This window comes from Littorina saxatilis, linkage group LG11 (assembly GCF_037325665.1).
Source record: "Littorina saxatilis isolate snail1 linkage group LG11, US_GU_Lsax_2.0, whole genome shotgun sequence".
NCBI classification, from domain to species: domain Eukaryota; kingdom Metazoa; phylum Mollusca; class Gastropoda; order Littorinimorpha; family Littorinidae; genus Littorina; species Littorina saxatilis.
Window position 1 is genome coordinate 30648107 of NC_090255.1, and position 18609 is coordinate 30666715.

The window sequence follows — 18609 nt, forward strand, 5'->3', positions numbered from 1 at the left end:
TGACAAACAAACAAAGGAACGATCGAACGAACAGGCATCAAGGGAACCTAGTTTGAACATCCCGTCATCATAACTCCCTCCCCCACCCCCACCCCATCCTCCATTCTATTGCACCTTCTCCTTGCGTGATAGCTTCCAATAGCATGCCGTTGAATAGAGTAATTGATCAAATTGATTGTGTAAAAAACCCAGGTTGACTTTTAATGATCCACTTCTCGTCTGAATAAACTGTTCAACTTTTTCAGATGTTTGTGGGCTGCGTACTATGGGCATGATTAAAAACAAAATCGTGTCATGAAAAAGAAACATTTTCTTTCGTCTTCCTTGTCAAAGCACAGTTGTCAAAAAGGTATGAAAGCAGAGGGAGAGAGAGAGAGAGAGAGAGAGAGAGAGAGAGAGAGAGAGAGAGAGAGAGAGAGAGAGAGAGAGAGAGAGAGAGAGAGAGAGAGAGAGTGACACTGACACATACTTTATTTGTGAGAGGGGGGGGGGGGGGGGGGGAGTAACGCAATGTCAAAAAGTCATTCTATATATAGCAATATTGTGAGGGTGCCCAGGGTCCGGTAATATGTAGCTAGTCATCGGTCGGCTGACCGTGAAACTGACGGTGGGTCGACGTTGAACCGCAAAAGTCAGTAATATGAGCGCGAACAACTGCCGGTCCAACTGAAAACAGTCGCCCGACTGCGGTTGGGCTTACAGGCACCTTTTTCGGTCGATCGACCGCAGTGTCTCTACTTGTTTTAACTTTCTGAGCGTGTTTTTAATCAAAACATATCATATCTATATGTTTTTAGAATCAGGAACCGACAAGGAATAAGATGAAAGTGTTTTTAAATTGATTCCGATAATTTAATTTTGATAATAATTTTTATATATTTAATTTTCAGAGCTTGTTTTTAATTCAAATATAACATATTTATATGTTTTTGGAATCAGCAAATGATGGAGAATAAGATGAACGTAAATTTGGATCGTTTTATAAAAACAATATTTTTTTTACATTTTTCAGATTTTTAATGATCAAATTTCCTCACCCTGTCCTTTACCACCCAAAAAAAAAAAAAAAAAATTTGAGTTTTGAAAAAAAAAGTTTAGGGTCGGCGCCGAAATTTAGATACCGGTACCGCCAAAACAGGACCGATGTTTACATCGGAAGTTGTAATGTTCTAAAAATACCACTGAGCGGCTGACTGTCTAGTCAGCCGACTGTCAGTGCTACCGCGCTGCACATATTACCCGTCAAAACACGGCCGGTCAGCAGACTGCAGTCAACTGACTTGACAGTCAGTCGACTGTGGTTGCTCGACCGTCCAAAATACGCTGTTCATATTACCGGCCCCAGGTGTCTGATCAACACTGGTTGACTGGCGGCGGAACGAAGTTTAGGGGTGGATGTTGCAGTGAATGCTGGGACGGGGCGGCGTGAGAGCATAATGGGAAAAGTCAATCGCCGAATTTGGATTTTTATTTTGAAATTGCACAAAAGTCGGACGATTTGATCTACAACATTGCCACTTTAAAGAAGGGTCATGCATAGGCTGATGTTAATGTCTCCCAAATATAAAGTAATTCGGTCTAGAGGTGTAGATAGAGGTGTAGAAGTAAATAGCATTTTTGAGGGTTGCATTTTTTTTTTGTCACCCTGTACCAAGGTGAAAACACTCCCATAGTCCGGTCTGGGACAAAGGGTGTGTGACAATACATTCAAAAATTGATTGACAAATAAACGTCAGCAATTTGCGCTTTCAAAAATCGGAGAAAACCAACACAAGCAAAAGTCCTCATAATTGTGTAAACCAATTTTCATACAAAATTAGCGTTTAGTAGTTTTTGAGATATAAAGACACAGTCAGACAGACAAACGGACAAACGGACAGACGGAAAGACAGACAGACAGACAGACAGACAGACATACCTAGAGAGACAAAAATCCTCCTCCGCCCTCGTTTCAATACTTGACTGAATGTACAAAGTATGTCAACTTCGAATGAAAATGTCATGACTGAATTGTTAAGGTTCCAAGCTTAAATGCAATCCCGTATTCCGGACTGGGTCGAAGATTGTGTTACAACAAATTCAAACAAATGGTTACAATTTGTTGTCGTGACAGTGCGGCCACAACTTTTGCAAACGGGCAAAAATTACTTCATCAAATAATGTTATTCAAAAAGAGAAATGAAGAAGACAAAAACGCATGGGGATATTGTCTGGAAGAATTCACATGCAAAGTTCATAATGATCTGTACAGTAGTTACATTTTGTTGGAAGTTTATTACACATACATACAGACAGAGAGACACAGACACGCTCTCGGGTCCCTCTCATTCCCAGTCTACCGGAATACATTAAGTCAAATATATGAATATATCTTGTTGTTGTTGTTGTTGTTGTTGTTGTTGTTGTTGTTGTTGTTGTTGTTGTTGTTGTTGTTGTTGTTAGTCTCAATATCATTTGCATTTCCGCGTACAGTTCAGAGACAATGAGCTCCACGTTCAATCAATCATCAATCAATGAGGCTTATATCGCGCATATTCCGTGGGTACAGTTCTAGGCGCTCTGCAGTGATGCCGTGTGAGATGAAATTTTATACGGCCAGTAGATTGCAGCCATGTCGGCGCATATTTACTTTTCACGGCCTTATTCCAAGTCACACGGTTATGGTAGACAATTATTAACTGTGCCTAAGCAATTTTGCCAGGAAAGACCCTTTTGTCAATCGTGGGATCTTTAACGTGCACACCCAATGTAGTATACACGGGGGGTGGTTCGGACACCGAAGAGAGTCTGCACACAAAGTTGACTCTGTGAAATAAATTTCCGCCGAACCTGGGATCGAACTCACGCTGACAGCGGCCAACTGAATACAAATCCAGCGCGCTACCAACTGAGCTATATCCCCGCCCCCACGTTGTGGTGAATGTTTCACTTTCCGAATAATAAAGGCTCTAATAACGAACCTTTCTTAATTGTTTTTTGTTAGTGGACCCAATACTATAACAAACCTGTGGTTTAGCAATTAATTCTTTAAACTGCACCACAGCCATAATCGTAAGAAATGTGAGCAACAACGTACAGCCATCTACATAAAGTTTTTAGTTAGCCGATAACAAATTGGAAAAAAATGTGATTAAAAAGCCTTCTTCAAGTTGTCCCCAAACTACAACGCTTCGACTATTTAGCCGATTAATTGTTGAAATCGGGTCACAGCCATGATCACACACAATGCATCATCAACAACTTCCAACAATTTCAATTAGAATTATGCAGAAAGCTTGATTATGATGTATGATGAACAAAACAAAAAAATATATATAAAGAAAACAGAAAGAAAGAAAAGTTTTATTCGAAATTCTTCTTCTGCTGGCCCCAAAACTACATCGTCACTACGGTTTACCTATCAATTGTTTACATCGTGTCACACACAAAAACAGACAAATATCAACACAGGCAGCCATCTCTCCCACACAGATTCTACTCTGTGAGGGATTGTCGCCCAACCATCAGCAAAAAGAGAGGAACGAATAATTTATCATTTTTCGTCTTGCTGACCCAAAAAGAAATCGCGACTTTACTTTAGCGATTGATTGTTTAAACTCTGTCACAAACAATATATATATCAACAAGCTGCCGCAATCTCACTCTCACAAAGACAACACATTGTAAAAGGAAGAAAAGTCGCCCTACCTGTTGTCAAACTTGTTGCGTCCTATTACTCAGTATCCGTGTACAAGGGTGCGACAACCACAGAACACAGCTCGCACTTTTTTCTCTCTCACATTTGTAAAACTTGTTATCCAAATCGTGAGAAACAGTTCTAATGATCAAGACATTTTTAATTGATCGATGTGATCCAAAGCTTACAACGGTTCATGAGTTCTTGTTTTGTTGTTGTTGTTGTTTAACCTGAGAAAGGAAAGTTAGATTGATTGACCAGATTTGGCGTCGCTTGTTTAACGCACGTATCGCATTTTCACGGTAACCTCAATCGGAATGTATGGCAGCCTGTCCGCGGCAATACTGTACTGTTTTACGGGTATGCTTTGTCTTCTCGTAGAGAGACTGTGTTTTTATGAGATATTATTTCGTACACGAGCCAAAAGAAAAAAAATCTGTTTGTTGCATTCAGATAATACCGTAAAATCCCTAGCATAAGCCCACCATCTAGCAAACGCCCACCCCCCACTTTGGGCCAAAAGTTGTGCACAGGGGTAACTACCTAGCAAACGCCCACCCTGCTTTTTTCAAAGAGACTATAGGCTCACTTTCACTGGGATTTGTGCAGACTGTTCTAAAAGTCATCTTTTCCCCCTTCTTTACCTTTTCGTGTTTCTTTCCTTTTTTATATTTAGTCAAGTTTTGACTAAATATTTTAACATCGAGGGGGAATCGAAACGAGGGTCGTGGTGTATGTGCGTGTGTCTGTGTGTCTGTGTGTCTGTGTGTCTGTGTGTGTGTGTAGAGCGATTCAGACTAAACTACTGGACCGATCTTTATGAAATTTGACATGAGAGTTCCTGGGTATGAAATCCCCGAACGTTTTTTTTTTTTTTTTTTTTTTTTTTTTTTTTTTTTTTTTTTTTACTTTTCTTTTTTTCCGACCTCAGTTGCATGCAAGGCTGCTTCAACCCATCTTTTTTGCCTCTTTCGTCTTTTTTTTTTTTTTTTTTTTTTTTTTTTCTTTCTTTTTGGGCGGTGAGCATATCCTTCTTCATTGGTCTTTTTTTTTAATGAAGTTTTAATTTTGTTTTACATTACAATTTAACTAATGTCTGCGTGTATGTGCGCGTGTGTGTGTGTGTGTGTGTGTGTGTGTGTGTGTGTGTGTGCGTGTGTGTGTGTGTGTGTTGTTGTTGCTGTTCCCATAATTCTGTTATATAATACATTTTCAGCGGGACAATACATAACAAGTTAATTAATCCAACGCTCGATAGACAAAGGCGAGAATTTACAAATTACAGTACCAGTTTTCAGCACAGCATCATACAGCGCATATATAAATAACTTTACATTAACAGCACAATACTACTAGTTATCTATATTCTTATACACAGTTCAATTTTACTAGAAATTTCGAACTCGAGCTTGGTTCTGAAATAAGATCTTCATGTTAGTTTTTGGATTTCCGTACTTAAACTGGCTTATGCACATTTTCGATATCAATATAAGGTGATTAATTATGAAGGTTTTCTCTCTGGGGATATCACGTGTGAAATACCCAAAAAGAGCCTCTTCGCAGCTTAACTTTATATTTTTGCCTGTACATTTAAATATGTACCCTTGACATTCCTGCCATATGGGTTGCACTGCTCTACACTGCCAAAAAAAGTGCTCGATGAAGTCGGTTTCGTTACAATACTGACAAAGATTTGTTTGACGAATTCCCATCTTATGTAGCAAAATATTGGTGGGATATATATTGTGTAAAATTTTCCAATGCAATAGACGAAGACGGGTTTCTGTCGAGCATTCGTTAGCTAATTTCCAGTGTTTATCTTCTAATGTAATATTTAATTTGTTCGACCAAAATCCAGCTGAGCTTGGCTCCTTTATCTCATAATTTAACATCTTTAGGCGAATTTGGCGTGGAGATAATTGTATAAATGGCATATGATCAGAACGGGCCTGACCCGTATCACGCAATAATAGAGCTTTAATGGCAGTCTGTATTGCATTATATTCAAATAGGCGAGACTGTTTATATCCAGTTAGTTCACATATTTCCTCAAAAGGGCACATGTCGTTATCGTTAAAAACATCTTTAACAACGCATATTTTAGCCTTTATCCAGTCATTCATGTATAGCGTTTGCTTCCTGTACCTTATATTTGTATTATTCCATAAGGTTTGATTGCGTACACTTATCTGCTGTTCATTACTGCTTATTTCTTTGATCTTGTGTTTATTGTTTAGCCAGGTGATAAAAGCTTGTTTCCAGAAATATTGCTTTATGGCACCTAGTCCTTTAAAATTTTCTGCACTCACATTTGAGCGCAGACAGCATAAGCGTTCGCCCAGATTTAAAAAGGATGCCAATGGAATCTGCCACTTTGCGTTACGTTTTTTTCATTTTTTTGATAAATGTCTTTGATGACGTCATATCCGGCTTTTCGTGAAAGTTGAGACGGCACTGTCACGCCCTCATTTTTCAACCAAATTGGTTGAAATTTTGGTCAAGTAATCTTTGACGAAGCCCGGACTTCGGTATTGCATTTCAGCTTGGTGGCTTAAAAATTAATTAATGACTTTGGTCATTAAAAATCTGAAAATTGTAAAAAAAAATAAACATTTATAAAACGATCCAAATTTACGTTTATCTTATTCTCCATCATTTGCTGATTCCAAAAACATATAGATATGTTATATTTGGATTAAAAACAAGCTCTGAAAATTAAATATATAAAAATTATTATCAAAATTAAATTGTCCAAATCAATTTAAAAACACTTTCATCTTATTCCTGGTCGGTTCCTGATTCCAAAACATATAGATATGATATGTTTGGATTAAAAACACGCTCAGAAAGTTAAAACAAAGAGAGGTACAGAAAAGCGTGCTATCCTTCTTAGCGCAACTACTACCCCGCTACGAGTATACGGTCTTGCTGAAAAATGGCGTTGCGTTCAGTTTCATTCTATGAGTTCGACAGCTACTTGACTAAATATTGTATTTTCGCCTTACGCGACTTGTTTCTTATTCTTTGTCCCCTCTCCTCACTCCCACCCATCGTTCATGTTTTTTTCGAGTTTCTCTTCTCTTTTTTTCCTAAGTTTGTGGGTTTTTCTTTCTCAGAAAGATTGGGCCTTTTGAAGACAAAATCCAAGTTCAGTTAACGTTTCATTTCCAAAGACGATCGTGTAATTTCTTCCCTGTACAGAAAGAAAGGGCTTCATTGGTGTTGACATTTCGACATTTCATCAAGTTTCTTTTTCCCGGAATTGTGTTGTTATTGTTTGTCCTTGCAAAGGTCTAGCGATTTTCTTTTTACTTTATAAATGTATATGAATGACTATGTTCGTGTTGTTTTCAGAAGAGCCAGTCCTTCTCTCTCTCTCTCTCTCTCTCTCTCTCTCTCTCTCTCTCTCTCTCTCTCTCTCTCTCTCTCTCTCTCTCTCTCTCTCTCTCTCTCTCTCTCTCATGGTTGGCCTTCATTGCCTGAAAGTCCTTTTTTGGTCTTTTTTCCTTCACTTCTACTCACACGACCTAACTTACATGCTTTCGGGGTTTGTATTCACTCAATTACACGGTTGAGCACAAAACTTACTTTGTGCAAAGGGGTCTATCCCTAGCAAACGCCCACCCCCCAATTATGCCCTAAATCTGTGCACAGGGGGGGTGGGCTTATGCTAGGGATTTTACGGTAAAGTTTTATTGAATTGAATTGAATTGAATTGAATTGAATTGAATTGAATTGAATTGAATTGAATTGCAACGTGGGTACATCGGCACGGAAAGTCAGTCCTGGAGCTCTTAATTATCACCCCTTTGAGCGCCCTCCCCCCTCCCCTTAGGTTCCTCGCCACAATCTGAAGACAAACACTGACGCACGTAAAAATACACACATGTTAAGTTCTTGGATACCTTCATCGCCAATGTGGACTTACCGCAGAGCCAGGCAAAAGAGTAGACTTGCTCGCAAAATACGTGAAACAGCCGATGTTTGATAACGAAGCGAAGCCAAACCAGGTAAAGACGCTTCTCGGTCCCGCTACGCATGTCACCAGACCAGTGTTGTTGCTTTGAGTTTGACTAACAAACTCAAAACTGTCATTTAAAACATGAGCCAAATGTGTATTGATTGTGTGATTAGTCTATGTGACAGGGCTTCTATTATCTGTGCTCCCTAGCTTCTGTCAGACAGACTCTCACAAACAGTCGTCTGCTACGATGCAAGGGAGGGTACTCGTTTTTTTGGCTCACGTAAGTGTAGCCTATGCGATGCTAACTTTTGTCTGTCTGTGCGTGCGTGCGTGCGTGCGTGCGTGCGTGCGTGCGTGTGTGTGTGTGTGTGTGCGTGTGTGATAGAAACTTTAACATTTGACTGAACACCGAAATACTAATTTTACCGGGTTATTATCCAAGCACCATCTTCAAATTATTGAAGCAATGATCAACATTGTGTCGGCATGTGTGTAGTTAAAGCGTGTATCCAAAGAAAACGGGTGGTGGAGTTTTTTGAAGGGGTACAAGCAGTTGACTGGTTTGTGTCGTGGGTGGTATGTAGACGGCAGGTCAGGTGTCAAGACCAGGTCAGGGGTCGCGCGAAGGATTGTGGTCCAGTTCTCACCTCTGCATTCGCCGATTCGCCGGGGAAGACGATTTCATGTTGTTCGGTTTCTAAGCTCCAGAAAAGTAAATAAAGAAGATACCAAAGGGAGATTTCCTACAATTTGATCTGCACAGCGTTTTTCCAATGTCCACGCGAGGAAGAGCTGTCGAAAGTGCAGTGTCGATCTGGCAGCCGTATCCCGGTAAGTACAGAGACAGATCTAGTGTCTCCCACTCTGATAACGTGTCACCTACTGTTAATCCGTTTTGTTTTAATTTCGTTTTATTTCAGCAGACACGGATGTCAAACACAGTGCTAGGGAGTCACCTCTAGTGAAATGAGTTGATCTAAAGTGCCTGTAATGTTTGGATGTCTTTGTTCGTGGTTCGATTTATGTGAATTTCAAGACTTGCAGTAGAGTCTCAAGTTAAGTTTACTCTGCCCGAAAAAAACTGTCCACCATTTACTTGAACATGCAGATATAAGGAAACGGAATGAATCTGTTTTCAAAGTCAAAATGATCACGATTTTTTCCTCAGATTCAAAACATGCACTGTCATGGTTTTGTCTGTACAATTTAGTAAGTCTTAAGTACCTTGCAACAATTACTTCCTTGAACGTGAAAGACAGTTTTTGAATGCTAGATCTGTATCGCGTTTCATTCCAGACTCGATCCTCTCTTTGATTGTACTGTTTGCTGTTTACGCACTATCATAATGATTCGCTATGTAACGTTTGGTAAGCTTACCTTGCAACAGCTTTCTTGTCTTTGTTGGCATTTTCTTTCAAGGCAGTACAACGTAAGATTAGATTCTTTCGGACAGAAGGTAGAATGCGAGTTTTGAGACAACGACAGTCGTCCAAAGAAAGCTTGCTGTGGCATTTGTGGCATTTGTTTGTAAATAATGGTACATGTGATTCTGTATTTTCTGCGGTTGATGTGGTTTCTTTTTTCCTCTCTTGTTTTTTTCCTCCTGAGTTGATCGTTATCAGTTAAACAAGACCCTCAGAGAGTACATCCGTTGCTCCTTAAAATGGACTGTGAATAGTGTGTTGGCTGTGTTGACCGTCAGAATTATTTTAAGAACCAGGCTGCTGCAGTCAGTTGACATGTTTCGCATAAATGACATTGTAGGGTTACCATGCTGCATAGGTAAAGTGGCTTGTATAACCTGACTATTCTGTTTCAAAACACTGTTTATATTTGTGTAGGTTGTAGTCATCATAACTAATCGCATTTTGCCATTTGTTTCAGAAAGGAGGTTAACCTACAACAAGATCTACGCTATGTCAGATATGCCTCAGCCACATGAAGACTTCCGAATTTAGATCCACTCGGCATGGTGACAAGTCTTGATGAAAAGTATAGGACTGAGGACAGCAGTGGAAAAAGTGGCCACATGGCAGGTACCTAACCTATTGCTTAGTGTCTGCAGTGCAAAAGACAGATAAGCTGATGGTAGATTTGCAAATGAACACAGTGCCCTCTATACTGCTGATTTACGACGGGCAAGCAACAATTATGCTGATGCAGTTTAAATGTGTGTCTGTGTGTATGTGCGTGCTTGTGCAGTTTTGTCACGGGGCCTATTTTGTTCGTCCTTTACACCCAACCCATCCCTTCAATTGCCGCTCACCACTTTCTCTCTCACCACAGCTTCTCCGACGACAACCAACTCTATCTCTCTGGACCTATCCCTGACCTCCCTCGCCTCATTGCCTCCACCCAGTCTTGCATCACCGACCTCAAGGCGTGGATGGACCTGAATAAGCTGAAGCTTAATGAGGAGAAAACCGAAATGATTCTTGTCTCTCCTAAAAAACATCTCAATCATCCTTCTCTTCCCTCGTCTGTCGATCTCAATGGTTCTTCTATTGCTCTTTCTCCTGCTGTCCGCAACCTAGGTGTCACTCTTGACCAGTCCCTGTCCTTCCATCAGCATGTTGCCAATGTCTGTGGCACTTGCTTCTTTGAAATCCGCCGCATCTCCTCCATCCGTCATCTCCTCACTGAGGATGCCACTAAAACTCTGCTCTGCGCCTTTGTCCTATCCCGACTCGATTATTGCAATTCCATTCTATCTGGCTCTCCCAACTACATCATCGAAAAGCTTCAGCGTGTTCAGAATCATGCCGCCCGCCTCATCTTTCGTTCTTCCAAGCATGACCACATCACCCCTCTTCTTCAAACCCTACACTGGCTGCCTGTTCAACAGAGGATTCAGTTCAAGATCTCCACACTCTGCTTCAGAAACTTTGATCTATCGTCCCCTAGCTATCTTTCTGACCTTCTTGATGTCTACTCCCCCTCTCGCTCCCTAAGATCCTCCGCAGACACCCGCCATTTTAGGATACCATCAGCACGCACCAAAACATATGGCCAGCGCACCTTCTCTTACCAGGCCCCATCCATCTGGAACCAACTCCCGCATTCACTCAGGCACTCCACATCTATGCAATCATTCAAAACGTCACTCAAAACACACCTCTTCCCTCACTAGTCCGTTAATGACCACACATCACCCTCTCCTGCTGGTCCTTGATCTGTCTCTTTCTTTCTCCTTCTTCTTCCCTTTCCAGCTCTATTCTTCTTCTCTCAACTAACTTTATGTATCCAATACTTTATTTATTTATTTACGACTGTTTTTCCGTCTAGAATGCATGTGCCTGTAGTTGGTATGAGTGAGTGCGTCGCGTTCTCGCTGTGCGCCTGTCTGCGAGTGTATGAGTCCTTGTCGATTTGTGTTTCGTATAATGTTCACTATGTATTTTATATTTTGTAAGCGCCTGGGGCTATATTTAGATTAGGCGCACAAATGTTCATAATAATAATAATAATAATAATGTTTGTGTGTGTGTATGTGTGTGTGTATACATATTATATATATATATGTGTGTGTTTGAGTGTGTGTGTGTGTGTGTGTGTGTGTGTGTGTGTGTGTGTGTGTGTGTGTGTGTGTGTGTGCAACTGCACCAACAACAAATACACAGTCATTTTATCTGTTTGCCTTCTTTTGAAAATTATACATTGAGTTGATATGATGCGTTAGTTTTAACTGTGTGTGTGTTACACGACACTTGAGATTGCCACAAGATCTCAAATGTCGTATAGTTGTGTTCTTTTATTCTACGTCGCCCGTCTTCGCAGCAGCAGAAAACAACTCGTCAAATTGAGTTCGAGGATTTATTTAGCATTCCATACATACAACTACACATCGTAGCAGAACTCAAATAGAAGCTTTTTTACATACAAATCGCGCTGGCATATATAGTAAATACTCAATCTCGAGAATATTCCAGACCGAACATGATACAACTACATTATACGAGCCGTGCATGGACTAAACTAGCGACATTCTCCATGACGTACATCAAAAGCGCCGACGCACTTAATCCGAACGAACGCCACGAACTCACGACTAAAAAAACGTGGTAAACAACTTGTTTTGACAGGACTAGAAAGTTCACCTGCATTCTCGTCCAAGCATAAATATTGTGTTTACAAAATATAATATCGGTACTTTCTCACAAAGTACAAATAAGTCAACTACATGCAACACACAAAACTGAACCAAAGCTCAGCAACGGTAGCGTTTTCTAACATTACCCCCAACACCAGAAGAAATTTACCTAATTTCTTTCAATCATTGAAACGCTACCTGTACACATATTATGTGTACATAACAGATTGAAATCAGGTGTGTACATTAGTCTGTTGGAGAATGAACACAGTTTTACTCACATACTCGGCTGAGAAAATCTGCTCCAACATTGTCTGAACCCTTAATCGATTCCACTCGCATATCAAAGTTCTGCAAGTACATCACCCACCTCATGATACGATTATTCACAAACTTCGCAGAGTTCAGGTAGGTGAGGGGTTTGTGATCAGTCTGTAGCACGAATTTCACCCCTTGGAGGTAGAGTTCAAATTTCTTGATTCCCCACACGATGGCTAAACACTCTTTCTCCATGGTCGAGTAGTTCTTCTCGGCTCCTGACAGCTTCTTGCTGGCATAGCTGACCGGAAACGGTTTACCTCCATGTTCTTGCATCAGCATGGCGCCGATCTCTTCGTCCGATGCGTCTGTACGCAAGATGAACTCTTTGGCGGTATCAGGAAGGCGTAGCACCGGGTCTCGTGACATCAGGTCGCGCACGGTCTGGTATGCCTTCTCCTGAGCTGGTCCCCAGAGTATTCGGTTGGGGCATCCTTTTCGGGTCATGTCCGACAAAGGCGCCGTTATGGCAGCGAAGTTTGGAATGAACTCTCTGTAGTACCCAGCCAATCCAAGGAAGGATCGCACCTGCTTCTTGGTTTCAGGACGTGGCGCATTGAGGATCTTGGTGACGTTTTCCAACAAAAGCCCCTTTTGACCTTCCTTCAGTGAATGACCTATGAAGTCAACGTTGTCGGTCCCCAAAATGCACTTGCTGGGCCTCACGGTCAGATTAGCTTTTGTCAGGCGGGAAAACAGTTCCCTCAAAGTCTCCAGATGCTCCGCAAAGGTCTCCGTGTGGACTAGCAGATCATCCCAGTAGTACACAACATTCTTCATTCCTTTGAGCATTTTTCGCATTCCCCTCTTAAGGGTAGCACCACTGTTCACCATGCCAAAAAGCATCCGCAGGCACTCATACGTTCCGTCTGGAGTTGCAAAGGCGGTCTTTGGTATGTCCTCTTCGCGCACAGGAATCTGCCAATATCCCTTGCTGAGATCGATCTTTGAGAAGATCTTACTGCCAGTCAACCGTCGGAACAGATCAGCCGCCGTCGGCATTGGTTCAGGGTCAAACACGGTGATCTTATTCACTTTCCTGAAGTCAATGCATACCCTGTTTGTACCGTCTTTCTTCTTGACAACAACAACGGGAGATGAGTAAGGGGATGATGACTCACGGATGACCCCCATCTTCAACATGTTGTCGATGTCCTTCTTCAAGGATTCCCGAGTCTGAAACGGGATAGGGTATGGTTTTGAGCGAACAGGAACGTCAGATGTGAGGTGGACTTCATGTTCGACCGAGGACGTAGAGCCTGGAACATCAGAGAACCTATGGGTGAAGTCGCCCATAAAATCATGCAGCTCCTTCTGCTGGTCTTCTGTCAGGTCAGGTCCTAACTTGACGTCATCCACTCCCTCTTTCTTGTGGAGGTCTCCCAACTCCAGTAGTTCTTCACCGTCGAACTCGTCTAGTTCGGCAGGTTCTTCCACCATTGCTGCGACCTGTACTGCTTCCGGAGGTCTCTCCACATACAGTTTCAGGAGGTTAGCGTGGTAGATCTTGGACTTCTTGCCGACATTCACCTTGTAGTCGTTGATCCCTACCACGGCCTCAACCTCGTATGGGCCTTTCCACTGCATCAGTAGTTTGTTGTGATCAGTGGGGAGCAGTATCAGCACTTTGTTACCTGGTGTAAACTTCCTGTTTACGGCTTTGCGGTCGTAGTAGTGCTTTCCACTATCCTGAGATTTTCTCAAGTTCTCTCGAGCAATCTCGAGAGTCTCCTCCAGTTTTTCTCGCAACTCGAACACGTACTGGTAACTGTTCTTCACTTCAGGTGTGTCCACATCTTTCGTCCACAATTCCTTTAGTATCTGCATCGGGCCTCTCACGGTCCGCCCGTACATCAGCTCGAACGGGGAGAATCCAGTGGACTCTTGTGGCACCTCCCTGTATGCAAATAGCAAGGCATTGATGTAGCGATGCCACTGCCTTGGCTGCTCACTGCATAGTTTCTTCAGCGTGGACTTCAGCGTCGCATTGAATTTTTCGACCAGCCCATTGCACATCGGGTGATAAGGTGTCGTAGTCAAGTGACGAATGCTCAGCAGCCTGTTGACCTCTTCCATGCATTCAGAGACAAACTGTGTCCCCAGGTCTGTGAGGATCTCTTCAGGAACCCCAATTCTGCTGAAAATGTCCACAAGTGCCTCGGCAACAGTCTCGGTGTCAATTTTCTTCAGAGGCACGGCTTCTGAGTACCTGGTTGCATAGTCTACCAGGGTCAGTACCCAACGATGACCCTCTTCACTTGGCGGTTTGATCTCGCCGATGAGGTCAATGGCCACCCTCTTGAAAGGTCGGTCGATCAAAGGCATCTTCTGCAACGGCACTTTCGGGACCCTTCCTCGAGGTATGGTTTTCTGGCAAATATCGCACGATCGGCAGAATCGAGTCACATCTGCATGCAGTCCTGGCCAGTAAAACGCAGCCTGGATTCTGTCTGATGTCTTCTTGACACCCAGGTGACCTCCCATAATAGAGTCGTGGGCCACCTCCATCACCTGGCGCCTAAGTGGTTGAGGCACCAGAACTTGACGTAATGGCTTCCCACCGTTGACTCTCGGGTGCTGGAACACTCTGTACAGGATCTTGGCCTTTACTTCAAAGTGCACAGTGCCTTCGCCCTTAGTCATCTCCTTGACAGGACGACTCCTGTACTTTGTCAAGGTCAAATCAGCTTCCTGTAGCTGAATAAGCCGATCCCTGTCCACGACAGCAGTTGCAGAACTGTTGGTGACCCTGAGTGGCGTAGTTGTTTTGTCCTTCTTCGCCTGGGCTCTGGTCGTCACAGCGCTTACAACCTGCGGCTGGTCGCGGCGATGCACAGTGGCTCTGTCATCTCGTAAAAGTTCGCTAATATCTTCCTTCGCGAATGGCAGTGGGTCTTCCTCCTCTACAGCAGGCTGAGCTGCGCCCATTCTCCATTCGACATCAGGACGTCTCGCACCCCCAATGTTCCCAATTAATACATCGTACAAAGGCTTCTTCAGGCAGACGGCCTCAACTTCTCCGGTGAAGTATGGAGTATCGATCTGGATCTTTGCCACTGGTGCCCTCACGCATTTGCTGTCAGCCATGAGCGTCCACTTGAAGTCACCAGTGAACTTCTCTGTTGGCACCAGATCCTCTTTGACGATGACCCCATTGCAGCCCGAATCTCTGAGAACAGTCACTTCCTGCTTCTCAACAAATCCCTTCGACACGGGCATGTTCGACACTGACACAGCTGCGCTGGCGACGACAGAGATTGACTTGCCATTGGCGAGTAGAAGCTGGTCATCAGATATACATCCTTCCACGTCCGATGGTGTATCCACTTGCTCGGCAGCCCTTGGGAGTATGACGCTGCTCGCACATACTTGTTGGTTCGAGCCACTCGTTTGCCTCTTGTTGTCGTAATATCTCCGTCGATGTTCTTGCGCTTTGTCATTGACATGTCCGTTATTTTTCTTTTGGGGACAGTTGGCGACTCGGTGGCCCTTGGCATTGCAAAGGAAACACGTTATGTTCTGCCCTTCATTGGATGATGGTGCGGACTCAGTTTGTCCTTTGGCAGGTTGGTTTCCCTGGTTCCCGCTTTTCTGGAAAGGTTTCGATGACTTTGACGTCCCCAGGGTCCTTCCATGAGCAATGAGATAACGCTCAGCAGCATCAGTAATGTCCTTCAAACCCCGCAGTTTTTGCTCTTCCAAGCGGGTCGCCAGGTCCTTTGGGCAGGCATTAAGGAACTGCTCCTTCACGATCAAGTCCCGCAGACGCTCGTATGACTGCTCTTCACCTGATAACTCCACCCACTTCTGCAGGTATGACGACAGGCGCTCCACAAACTGGCTCGGTGTCTCTCCAGACAATGGCTGGCATTCGCGGAAACGTTGACGGTAGCCCCTTTCAGTGAAGTTGTAGCAACGCAACAGAGCTTCCTTCAGTACATTATAGTCTCTGGCGTCATTGTTTGAGAGTCTAGCGTAGACCTCAAGTGCTGCCCCAGTCAAATGTGCGCTGAGTAGAATCGCCCAGTCGTCGCGCTGCCATCTAGCACTCTCAGCGAACCTCTCGAATCTTGCAAGGTAGCAGTCGATCTGGTCCTTCCCGTCAGCGAATGCTGGAAGTTTCGGTGCCCTGTGTAGCATTTGCTGCTGGTTATCTCTTAGGCGTGGTGCCTCGTGCTCATTTTGAACACGCACCATTTCTGTCTGAAGCTCTAAGCGCTTCGTCTCCATTTCTATCTGGAGCTCTAAGCGTTTCAGCTCCATTTGCCTTTCTTCACGCTGTGCTTCTCTTTCTCTTTCTTCACGCTGCGCTTGTCTTTCTTCACGCTGCGCTTGTCTTTCTTCACGCTCACGCTGCGCTTGTCTTTCTTCGCGCTGCGCTAGCAGTCGTGTCTGGGACTCGACGAACTCCGTCAGCTGCTTGCCTTTCAGTCCCAGTTCAACTCCTTTTGCCCAGAACTCAGCCATTCTGGTCTTTTCCGGTGCGTTCGTCTGTATTCTTTCACAGCCCCGAACGTAGACGAATGTAGTCTTCTAAAAGAACACAGTCTCTACTGCACCTCCGATGCTTCTCTCGTCGCTGGTCACCTTCGTAGACGCAGGCTGCCACCCTCCTCGTCTAACGTGACGGCGCACTCTGCTGACGATACGTACACGACGTACCCCAGTCGTATTTCGTAGTATTAATGCACTAGCTCCGCGACGAAGTCCGTCTCGTCCAAACGGCAGCTAACCTCTGTAATCCCGATACACTCCGGCGTCGCTCACCGTACCGAGCTGCGGCGATTACCAAACTCTTCACCAGTCACACCGAATCCACGGTTCCGTAGTCTCAATACTGATCCCTCAGGATACACCCGATTGATGGCTACCTCCTGTGACTGTCTTGACACTGGTCCTTGTTGCTGGAAAACCCTTGGCGTTAAACGTAGATCCTTGGCTTGGCCCCCAATTGTTACACGACACTTGAGATTGCCACAAGATCTCAAATGTCGTATAGTTGTGTTCTTTTATTCTACGTCGCCCGTCTTCGCAACAGCAGAAAACAACTCGTCAAATTGAGTTCGAGGATTTATTTAGCATTCCATACATACAACTGCACATCAATCAATCAATCAATCAATCAATGAAGCTTATATCGCGCATATTCCGTGGGTACAGTTCTAGGCGCTCTGCAGTGATGCCGTGTGAGATGAAATTTTATACGGCCAGTAGATTGCAGCCATGTCGGCGCATATTTACCTTTCACGGCCTTATTCCAAGTCACACGGGTATGGTAGACAATTATTAACTGTGCCTAAGCAATTTTGCCAGGAAAGACCCTTTTGTCAATCGTGGGATCTTTAACGTGCACACCCAATGTAGTATACACGGGGGGTGGTTCGGACACCGAAGAGAGTCTGCACACAAAGTTGACTCTGTGAAATAAATTTCCGCCGAACCTGGGATCGAACTCGCGCTGACAGCGGCCAACTGAATACAAATCCAGCGCGCTACCAACTGTGCTATATCCCCGCCCATCGTAGCAGAACTCAAATAGAAGCTTTTTTACATACAAATCGCGCTGGCATATATAGTAAATACTCAATCTCGAGAATATTTCAGACCGAACATGATACAACTACATTATAGGAGCCGTGCATGGACTAAACTAGCGACATTCTCCATGACGTACATCTAAAGCGCCGACGCACTTAATCCGAACGAACGCCACGAACTCACGACTAAAAAAACGTGGTAAACAACTTGTTTTGACAGGACTAGAAAGTTCACCTGCATTCTCGTCCAAGCATAAATATTGTGTTTACAAAATATAATATCGGTACTTTCCCACAAAGTACAAATAAGTCAACTACATGCAACACACAAAACTGAACCAAAGCTCAGCAACGGTAGCGTTTCCTAACATTGTGTGTGTGTGTGTGTGCGTGTGTGTGTGCGTGTGTGTGTGTGTGCGTGTGTGTGTGTGTGTGTGTGTGTGTGTGTGTGTGTGTGTGTGTGTGTGTGTGTGTTACGGAGTGAGTGAGTTTGTGTTACTGTTTGTTGATTTCTTAGTGAGTTTGTGTTACTGTTTGTTGATTTCTTACGGGAGCCTTGGAGGCTTCGCCTCTTGTTTTGTTTTGGTTCGCAAGCATCTAAATTGAATGTTCGTTTTTTTCGACCTGCATTGCTTTCATAATGAAAGAAACGTTTGTTTATTGCATCCCATACATCAGATCAGTTCCGAGATTCATTTTTGCGTGCAACTGATATGGTTTTCTGAGCCGTGCAATACGATTTTGGAACTTCATACAAATGTGTCACATTGTTCGGCGCGAGGTCAAAGGTTGGGAGGAAAGTAGTTCTTTGCCCAAATCGGAATCTGCACTATCATATATTTTTTGGAGTCCATGATGTATTTATTGAGCTATAAAAATACAACATACAAGGGCGGATCAGTTGCTTTGTAAGGGGGGGGGGGGCACTTTGAATCGAAAGTGAATGTGATGGGCGCGAAGCGCCCGAATTTGCTAGGGGGGTCCGGGGGCATGCTCCCCCGGAATTTTTTTTTGCCCAAAGAAG

At 43.6% G+C, this 18609-nt stretch overlaps 1 protein-coding gene and 1 long non-coding RNA gene across 2 annotated transcripts in view; one reads left to right on the forward strand and one right to left on the reverse strand.

Annotated features, from left to right (window-relative positions):
• The window catches only part of LOC138980597 (beta-1,3-galactosyl-O-glycosyl-glycoprotein beta-1,6-N-acetylglucosaminyltransferase-like), a 49841-nt gene extending 45770 nt beyond the window's left edge, over positions 1-4071 (reverse strand). Inside the window, exon 1 of the mRNA XM_070353504.1 lies at positions 3688-4071. The gene's annotated coding sequence lies outside the window, so the exon portion shown is untranslated. The remainder of the gene's footprint in view (positions 1-3687) is intronic.
• LOC138980626 (uncharacterized) overlaps positions 556-18609 on the forward strand; it is a 44948-nt gene continuing 26894 nt past the window's right edge. The window contains exon 1 of the long non-coding RNA XR_011460401.1: positions 556-1345. This is a non-coding gene — a long non-coding RNA (uncharacterized lncRNA). The remainder of the gene's footprint in view (positions 1346-18609) is intronic.